This window comes from Nicotiana tabacum, chromosome 20 (assembly GCF_000715075.1).
Source record: "Nicotiana tabacum cultivar K326 chromosome 20, ASM71507v2, whole genome shotgun sequence".
NCBI classification, from domain to species: Eukaryota; Viridiplantae; Streptophyta; class Magnoliopsida; order Solanales; family Solanaceae; genus Nicotiana; species Nicotiana tabacum.
This window is the reverse complement of record NC_134099.1, coordinates 156,014,278-156,024,618: the sequence shown is the minus strand read 5'-3', so window position 1 is coordinate 156,024,618 and position 10,341 is coordinate 156,014,278.

The following is a 10,341-nucleotide window of genomic DNA, read 5'->3' as shown; positions in this document are numbered from 1 at the left end:
TCAGCCCTTTTCTCTTTCGAATTTTTTCCTTTTTCAATTCTCGCCTTCAAAGGCAAGAATGATATGCCTTTATAGGCTAGGCCATAGGGCAAACTTCAGAATCACATATTCACTTTCTACCCCCTTTTAAACTCTGGTTTTAGCTCAGGTATCCCTAAATTTACGACTTCCTACCCAAGCTAACGCATCAAAAGGTCTGAAAAATCCCAGAACCCCTCCCTAGAAGCTTCTATTTCTGTTATCAAAAGATTCCCTAAATTAAAAACCCTGAACTACCCCTTAAGCACCTGATAATTACCTCTACCCCTAGCTGAGACTTGGAACACTTAAACAACTGACCAATCCAAACCCCTCACAACCTTTTAGGCTTTAACTAGTAAGCCTGTTTGCGTGCAATGCAGGCCCCAAGTTAGCCAAGGCCTGACACATATCCAAATTTAGAGGAAGAAGAAGAAAATAGCAACTATTCGACCCAATAAAATCAAAACAATCATAAAGAACTAACTCAAGCTAGACCACAGAGTTGTAACAAAATTAAACAGATGGACCAACGATGGTTCAGTGAGGAATTACATGAACTTAAAGGCCTAACAAAACTAGATTCATGCTAAGCCGTTTAACGACATTTGGCAATTTACAACCCTGTGGTTAAGCACAAACAAGAAAGCAAGCAATCTTCATTTTTGACAGAAAAGGAGAAGAAGGCACAGAAAAGAACGGATAGACAGATAAAAGACCCAAGGGAAATAGAAATACCTAAAGCCGGTGACAGATGACTCAGGCCAAGCTCTTCTGATTTAAACCAAAAATGAGTGTTAAATGACTGTTCTTGTGAGAACAACCGATTAACACTCGTTTCAGGCCCAAATTATCTTCAACAATGGGAGAACATGAACCAGGCCCTTGTGTGATGAGTTCAACGACTAGAACGGACTAAGTATTTCATCCTTAGATCCGAGATTGAGAATGATTCGTGGAGATTTTGTAAAAATTAATACCGGCATAGTATTTGGAGGGCTATGGGGAGTGTAGGGTTGATTTTTGGTGGTGTTTGGGAGGTCAACCGCCTGTGAAAATGGCGGAAGTCTTAGGGCTGCGCTAGGGTTGTGTATGAGTGGTGAGAGATACGAGAGAGATGAGATGAGACTGAGTTGTCTCTGAATTTTTCGGACATTCTTAAGTGGATAGTGAGACATGCCTTGGACCATTGGATGAAGCGAATTGGAGGGCCCAGATTTGTTGAAGTTTATTGAGCTCAAAACGACGTAGTTACACGCCTGTACTATGTCGTTTTCCTGGTCCTAGGGAATGAATGCTTTGGGCCGGGTATGGACATGGCTTGGAAGGGTATGGGGGAGACACTTGGGCCTGATAATTGAAATAATACTCCACACCTTTGTTTTCTTTTTTTTTTCAATTTTCCTTTTAATTTCTTTTAAATTAAATTAAAATTAAAAAAATAAAACCTAAATTAATTCCTAATCAAATTATCTAATTAAATTGAATTAATTAATTCTAAATAATAATTACCACCACATATTAAATGCCAAATTAAAGAAAACTAACAAAATTCGAAAAATTAAAATTAAAGTGCAAAAATGAACTATTTTGTGATTTTTCTCATTTTCATAAAACACTAAATTACTAATTAATTCAAAAAGGTAAAAATTAAAACCTAAATGCAAATGCAGCATAATTTTGTATTTTTCATTAATTAAACAAATGAAATGCACAGACAAATACAAATAATTAACAGAAAATGCCACCAAATCCACAAAAATACAAATAATGAAAAGAAATTATTTGTTTTGAAATTATGGGAGTAATTCATATAGGGCAAAAATCACGTGCTCACACCTATCATCTAAAATCATTAGTAAAACTTTAACAATTCAATAATTTAATTAAAGAAATATGGATACCTGATCGCGGGTATTCCTTAGAAATAGTATCTCTTCAGATGAACATCATTCCAATGTGAAGGTAGTATCTTGCCATCCATTGTTTCCAGCTCGCATGCTCATTTTCCTGCAATATCACGAATTCTATAGGGTCCTTCCCATGTTCGACTTAATTTTCCCGCATTAGCTGCCTTTGTAGATTGAAAACCCTTTTTGAGCACGAAGTCCCCAATTTTGAAGAATCTGAGGCGTGCTTTTCGATTATAGTATTGTTCTATGACCTGCTTCTATGCTGCCATTCTTATTAGCACAACTTCTCTTCTTCCTTCAAGTAAATCAAGATTTACACGCATTTCCTCGTCATTAGATTCTTTTGACGTATGTGTGAACCTTGTACTCGGCTCTCCTTTCTCAACTGGAATTAAAGCTTCAGTTCCATAAACTAAAGAAAATGGTGTTTCTCCTGTACTTATCTTCGTTGTTGTGCGGTATGCCTATAAAACACCAGGTAACACTTCTGGCCAATTACCTTTGGATTCCTCTAAACGTTTCTTTAAATTGTTGATAATGATTTTTTTGTTGACTCAGCTTGCCTATTACCTACCTGATGATAAGGTGTGGATGTAATCCTTTTGATTTGCCAACTTTGAAAGAACTCTGTGATTTGAGCGCCTATAAACTGAGGGCCATTATCACACACGATTTCCTTTGGCACACCGAATCGGCATATGATATTCCGCCAAATGAAATCTCTAACTTCCTTTTCTCGCACTTGTCTGAATGCTCCTGCCTCCACCCATTTAGTAAAATAATTAGTGAGTACGAGCAAAAACTTTACCTGACCTTTAGCTTGTGGAAGTGGACCCACGATATCCATCCCCCACTTCATAAATGGCCATGGTGCAATGAAAGGATGTAGTAACTCTGCAGGCCTATGCATATTATTACCGTACCTTTGGCATTTATCACATTTAGCCATGAAACTTTCCATTTCTTCTTCCATTTTGGGCCAATAATAACCTGCCCTAATTAAGGTTCTTACCAATGATCTTTCTCCTGCGTTATTTCCATAATGCCCCTCGCGTATTTCTCTCATTACGTATTCCGTCTGAGAAGGTCTGAGGCATCTTGCTAAGGGACCACCGAACATTTTTCTGTAAAGATTGTCTTGCTTTAAGCAATACTGAGCAGCCTTTTTTCGAAGCGCATGAGGTTTTTTCTTATCTTTAGGGACGGTACCATATTGCAAAAAAACAACAATCTCGTTCCTCCAATCCCAGTTTATGTTGTTAAAATTTACCTCATTCTTATCGGGGTCGAGAACTGAATTAAATAAGTGAATAACTGAAGCATTTTCATTGCTTGCCACATCTGCCACAGACGCAAGATTAGCTAAGGCGTTGGCTTCAACATTTTCATCCCTTGGTATTAGTGTTACTTTCCAAGTTTGAAATTGTTTTATCAAATCCCGTACCTTCGCTAAGTATTGTTGCATCCTTGCTTCCCTGGCCGTATAAGTCCCCAGCATTTGATTAACTACGAGCTGTGAATCGCTTTTGATTATAATTTGATTTATGCCAAGTTCTCGTGCCAGTTCTAAACATGCAATCACAGCTTCATACTTTGCCTCATTGTTAGTTATAAAATGACATTTTATGGCTTGTCGAATGGTTTCACCCGTAGGTGGTACCAAAACAATCCCTAAACAAGCACCCTTTACGTTAGATGAACCATTAGTAAACAAGGTCCAAGTTCCCGGGTTAGCTCCGTTGAACACCTGCAACTCTTTTTCTACTTCCCATTGCATCCCTTGGCTAAAATCAGTGACGAAATCAGCTAACACTTGAGATTTTATAGCAGTTCTAGGTTGGTAGGTGATATCATATTCACTTAATTTAGCCCACTTAGCTAACCTACCTGACAATTCATGCTTATGTAATATATTGCATAATGGGTAAGCAGTTACTACAGCAATAGGATGATATTGAAAATAAGGCCTTAATTTTCTAGATGCCATGATTAATGTAAGTGCAAGTTTTTTCAACTGAGGTACCGTGTCTCTGCATCTAACATGGATTTGCTAACATAATAGATCGGAGATTGTTTACCTTGGTCCTCACAGACTAAAACAACATTTACCGCTACTTCTGATACAACAAGGTAGATGAGCAGTATTTTCCCAGCCTTGGGTTTTGCGAGAAACAGTGGATTTGATAAATATGTCTTCAAATTTTTGAGTGTCTGCTGAAATTCCTCGTTCCATTCAAAGTGATCTTTCTTTTTAAGAGCTGAAAAGAATTTAACGCACTTTTCTGATGATTTAGAAATGAATCTTCCCAGGGCTGCAATTCTTCCTGTCAATCTCTGCACTTCTTTTTTGCTTGAAAGCATATCAGGAATTTCTTCAATGGCCTTAATCTGTGCGAGATTCACTTCAATACTACGGTTAGAAACAAGAAAACCCAAAAACTTACCTGACGCGACACCGAATGCGCATTTCTCTGGATTTAATTTCATATTAAATTTGCGTAAAATCTCAAATGTATCAGACAAGTGTGATATATGATCTCTCGAATGCTGAGTTTTAACGAGCATATCATCTATATAAATCTCCATGGTTTTTCCCAGATGTTCTTGAAACATTTTAGTAACCAGCCATTGATATGTTGCACTAACGTTTTAGAGACCAAAAGGCATTACTTTATAACAGTAAGTCCCCTTGTCTGTTATGAATGAAGTTTTTTCTTCATCTACCGGATCCATTTTGATCTGATTGTACCCTGAATATGCATCTAAAAAACTTAATAGTTCATGCCCTCGCGGATGAATCCAATCTTTAGCAATTTTGAACCTCTTCTTGAATCACCCGATTCTTGAAAGTTCATTGCTTTCTTTTCTTCTATTTGATAGGAGGGTACGTTGGATCATCATTCAATTCGTGAGTCATTACCTCCGAGGGTATTCCTGTCATGTCAGAGTGGGACCAAGCAAAATAGTCCACGTTAGTTTTCAAAAATTCAATTAACTTACCTCTCATGCCTTGTCTTAGATTGGCCCCTACGTAGACTTTCTTATCAGGCTATTGTGCGAATAAAATCACAGCCTCTAGTTCTTCAATTGTTGTTTTGATATTTTCATTTTCTTCTGGTTCTTAAATGGTATCAAGTCTATCCGCCCTTGTTCAGTTGAGGTTTGTGCAGTGGTGCCCTCAACTGTCTTCTATGATTGTTATTTTTCTTCTTTTTTTGTACTTGAATTTTCTACAGAGTTGATGCTCCTGGATGTATGTTGATCTATGCGGATTTGATATATTCCCCATGGTGATGGAAATTTAATAACTTGATGCAAAGTTGAAGGAACGACATCCATTTCATGGATCCATGGTCTCCCAAGGATCATGTTGTAAGCCATCTCCATCTCTACTGCTTGAAACTTTGTATCTTTGACAACTCCTTCTGCGAATGTGGTGAGTGTTACCTCTCCTTTCGTCACAACACTAGAATTGTCAAATCCAGATAAAGTATGCGCCTTCGGTATTAATTTATCCTCAGCTTGCATCTCTCGTAATACTCTTAGCAAAATAATGTTCACGGAACTACCTGGATCAATCAAAACTCGTTTCACATTAGTATCATGTACAATTAAAGATATTACCAAGGCATCGTTATGAGGAGATAATACGCCATCCGCATCAACATCATCAAATGTAATGCTATCTTCCTCAAATACATGTCACACTCATTTCCCTTGGGTAATTGTGACTTTGGAACTTTTATTAGCTGCAGGGTACGTTACGCCATTGATGTCTTCACCCCCGCTTATAACGTTGATGGTCCTTTTGGGAGAAGGTGGTTTAGGGGGTTCCTACCTATTCTTCATGTAAGCTTGCTTACCTTTCTCACTGAATAACTCGGTGAGATACCCTTATTTTAATAAATGATCAACTTCACTTTGTAAAAATCTACAGTCTGTTGTTTTATGCCCGTGATCATTATGAAACTCACACCAATGATTAGGGTTGCATCTGTTTGGATTCGATCTCATCTCTTTTGGCCACTGTACCTTATCATCCATGCTTCTCAAAACAGCTATGAGCTCGGAAGTGCTCACATTGAAATTGTAACCACAAAATCTCGCCTTTAAATTTCTATCATCATCTCGTGACTCATGGGCGTTTCGATCATTCCTAAATCTTAATAAAGAGCCTGACTCTCTATTTCTTGACCTATGATCATACCTTTGATTGTCTTGTTTTGACCGTGAATCTTTTCTCGCAGGTCCCATGTATGGCTCGTACCTATTTTTACCGGACCTTTTTTCGGTTTCCGCCCGTCTCGAACTTACTTTTCTTCTTTTTGGAATCGTGGAACAGTATCTTCTTCTATCCTTAGCTTCGTGCTATACCTGTTGTAAACATCATTCCATGTTGTAGCTATGAATTCACGAAGACTTTCCTTGAGTCGCCTCGTAGCCTCTGAGCCTTTTTCATTCAAGTTACTTGTGAAAGCTATAGCTGCCCAATTATCAGGTACATGTGGTAATGTCATTCTTTCACGTTGGAATCTGTCCACGAACTTCTTAAGCAATTCTGAGTCCCCTTGCTTGATCTTGAAAATATCTTCCATTCTTTTTTCAAATTTTTGAGCTCCCAAGTGTGCTTTGATGAAAGAATCTGCAAGCTCAGCAAAAGAATTTATAGAATTTTCGGGCAAAAGAGAATACCATGTTAATGCACCCTTGGTGAGTGTTTCACCGAATTTTTTGACTAATACTGATTCAATCTCCTGCTTGGTCAAGTCGTTGCCTTTTACGCATGTTGTAAATGCAGTCATGTGGTCTCGTGGGTCTGTTGTTCCATCGTATTTAGGAATATCAGGTATTTTGAATTTCTTTGGAATTGCGAGGGGAGCAACACTTGGCTTTCAGGGTTGTTGCGAATATTTATCCGTATCTAACCCTTTGATTACGGGCGACACCCTGGGTATTTGCTTTATGCGGTCACTTTGCTCCTTGAGCTGTTTCTGCAATGTTAGTACTAAATTTTGTAAATCAGAATTGACTAAGCTACCTAGTTCTCCCTCTTGTGATTCGTTGAGGGTTCTACTGCTACCTGAATTAACAAGCCCGGAACGAGGGTTCTCCAAAGTGTTGTTATTTGGAGTGGGTGTGGGTGGTGTAGCAGGTAACTGGCTAACAAAAGCTTCAAGAGCTTTATTGACCTGTGCAACAATTAGTTTCTGCAAAGCTTCATCGATAGCTTCAACATTTTCAAATTGAGCGTTTCCATTTGCATGAGATCCATCAGGAGAGCCTTCACGAGACCGCCGAGGAGAGCTTTGTGGAGATGGGACCGAGGTTTGATTACCCTGTGGATTTTCTTGAAGTTGTTGGTTTCCTTGAATGTTGTCATTGTTGTTCGATATGGTTGATGCAACAAGGAAAGTTAAGCTAAAAGAGGTTAGATTATCAGATTCCGGGTAACGGAACCAATTTGTTTAACCAAAAAGTGGGATTTTGGTCAAAGCGATAATTTAGAAGAACTCGGGTTACTGATAATCAAAGAAAGTATAGAAGAAAGTAATTTTACTAGCAATGATATAATCAGAAGAAAACAAGTAAACCAGTATATTCAGATAATTTTTCGTGTATGTTACAATTGACCCATTCTCCCCTCTTTTATAGCTATTTGGGGGTATGCGTTTTGCCTTTATCATAATAAGGCAATTATGGACCATTAAAGACATTAAATGCTACGTAACATAATCATTGCATTTAATATGGATTCTCTAACGTTTTTAGTATTTAAGGCTCATTAAATATTGTATTTGTACTCCCATGTAGTGTTAGATTCATTCTCCTTGATTCATGGACTTAAATAAGTACGAGCGTTGAGTCTTTTACATAACCACTTGTGCCTCTTCCTTTGCCTTTGCTCGTATCTGTTGCAACTCGTGCCTCTTTGCCAATTGTAACTCTTTGACCAGTCTACGTGTCATGACACGTCATCTTTACACCACTTTAATATGTAAACTCAATTTTCCCAATACAGAAATTTATTTGATGAATTTCATGAAACATATATTTAAATTGGAACTTTTTCTGTTACATTATTATGAGAACTCCAGTTATATTTTAGGAAATTGACTTCATAAAATCTACTAATCTAGAACTATGTACTCATAATCACTTTCCATTTTTTGAAAAACTCATATTGCCATATTCAAGTATCATGCCAGTTTAGCAATATGGTTAATAAATAAGATTCTAAGTTAAATGTCCAATTTTAGAACAGATCATGATACACTTGACAAAAAAAAATTATGATACACAAGATTCTAACAACGTTTTATTTCCTTCATTAAAATCCAATACATGATTATAGTTTTATAGTGTCTATTAAAGTTGTTTGCGTCGTACAAGTTTGACTAATGGTGAGCCAGGAGATTTTCCTTTGGATTGTTACAACGCTCGTTAAACAATTCAAGTAGAAGTAAATAGGTAGAAGTAGAAAGCCCATATCAATCCATCTCCATAGGAGATAATATGAGCAAAAGACAGAATCTCTAAATCTCACCAAAAAAAAAAAACTCATTCCGGAGGGAGTGAGAGGGGGGTATTCAAAAAGGGGAGCCGTGGGTTCTTTCTTTCCTTGTATGAAAGGTCTTAGTTTGGTATGGCATTAGAGAAAATTTATTATGGTTATGCGACTATATAGAAAAGGTGGATGAGGTTTCATGCGGCTTTTTTATGAATAGTTTCAATCAAATACCATCGATTGTAGCTAGTGATTGCTCGGATCGGTGTGTGATCTCCAAAAGAGAAGTAACCCTTCAAATGCTATCTCCACCCATGCCGAATACCCCCGGCCGGTTCCGATTGGTTTGTTTGGAGTTAGAAGGTGTTTTACGTTGAAGGTAGAACAATCAGAAACACATAATTAATTATATTAAGGACATGCGTAAGCCCAAATTCTTGCGCTAATAGATGAACCAGAAAACTAACATCGTTTATTTACATTATGTTTTTTATTTGAACACACATTACATAGAATAATGAACTTATTCCCTCACTAACGAATCATGCAAAAGTATTCACACCCATAACAGAACAACAACAACAACTATCGCTACGACTATACCTCAATCCCAAATAAGATAAGATCGAGTGAAATAACAACCATTAAATCACCAAGTGGAAACTATATATTTTTTCCTTTTATCATCTTCCAAAAAAAATCCTGTATCCGTCACTGACCATCTGCATAGACGAGTCTGACCATCAAGTTGTGAATCTTTAATACATCCATGTAAAGCATTAAACACTTCAAAAGCTTTATCTTTTGAACCCCACCAAAAGTGACAAAAATAAAGAGTGTTAGACAAAACTTGCTCACGAAATGACCATTCTATTTGGCCATCTTTAACAAGGTCATGGTATCCAATATCATCATTTTTAGAAGCACAATGAACTCTCAAGATAGGTGAGTTTATAGGAAGGGAATTCACAACTTGAACATGGAATTTTCTTGTAACAAAAAAATCTTTTAGCTTGTTGCTTCTTACTTGTAAAATATTTATGGATAATATGAATAGTAGGAAAGCTGCTTTGATGTTGGAATAACTCATATTGAGAATGAATGGTAATGAGAATTTCCAAAGGAATTCACAATCTAACCACTTTTTTTGTTTTTGGGAGCAAGAAGTGGTTAGATTTATTTTGTTTTCCGAAGGAAATTGTTAGCTTACATTTCTTTGTTATTGCTACTTGAATTTATAATGCAAAATTAAGGCACTCATAGTTGCAATGAATGGTAATGAGAATTTCAATGAAGAACGTCACGTTGAATTATGTACGGAACGCCATAAAAAAATGTGAGTATTTTTTCTTGTTATTTTTGTAACCACTCGATAACCCGTGCACTGCGCAGGTAGTTCTTTTTAGTGAGGTGTAGATATTTGTTATGGTTTGTAGTAATAATATTGATAATATTATCACTTGCAAGTATTAGTGTTCCCTACTATAAATCTTACTAATTTATCTTGATTAAGTGATAAATTAAGATGAGAACGTAATCGAATTTATGATTGGGGCTCCTTTTCCAAGGTGTGAGTTACAATCCTATTTTTAATATCAATCTCAATGTTGTAAAGATTACGGTCCACAATAAGTGACCATTTTACCTTTTATTTTGGTTCAAAATAAGTATCAATCAAGATTTAGTGAATAAGTATTAATTTTTTTTTCAAAATTTGGCTTTATTTACATATTCCAATGTGTACTGCCAAGGTAACAATTAATTAAAATTAATTTAGTGAATATATCTTTTTTTTCTATAAGAGTTCGTATTTCTTTAATGGGTGTAAATGGTACATGAGGGTGAAGTAATTATCTGAAATTAATTATATATATATATATAGTCAAAGTCAAACTTGTCGTTACA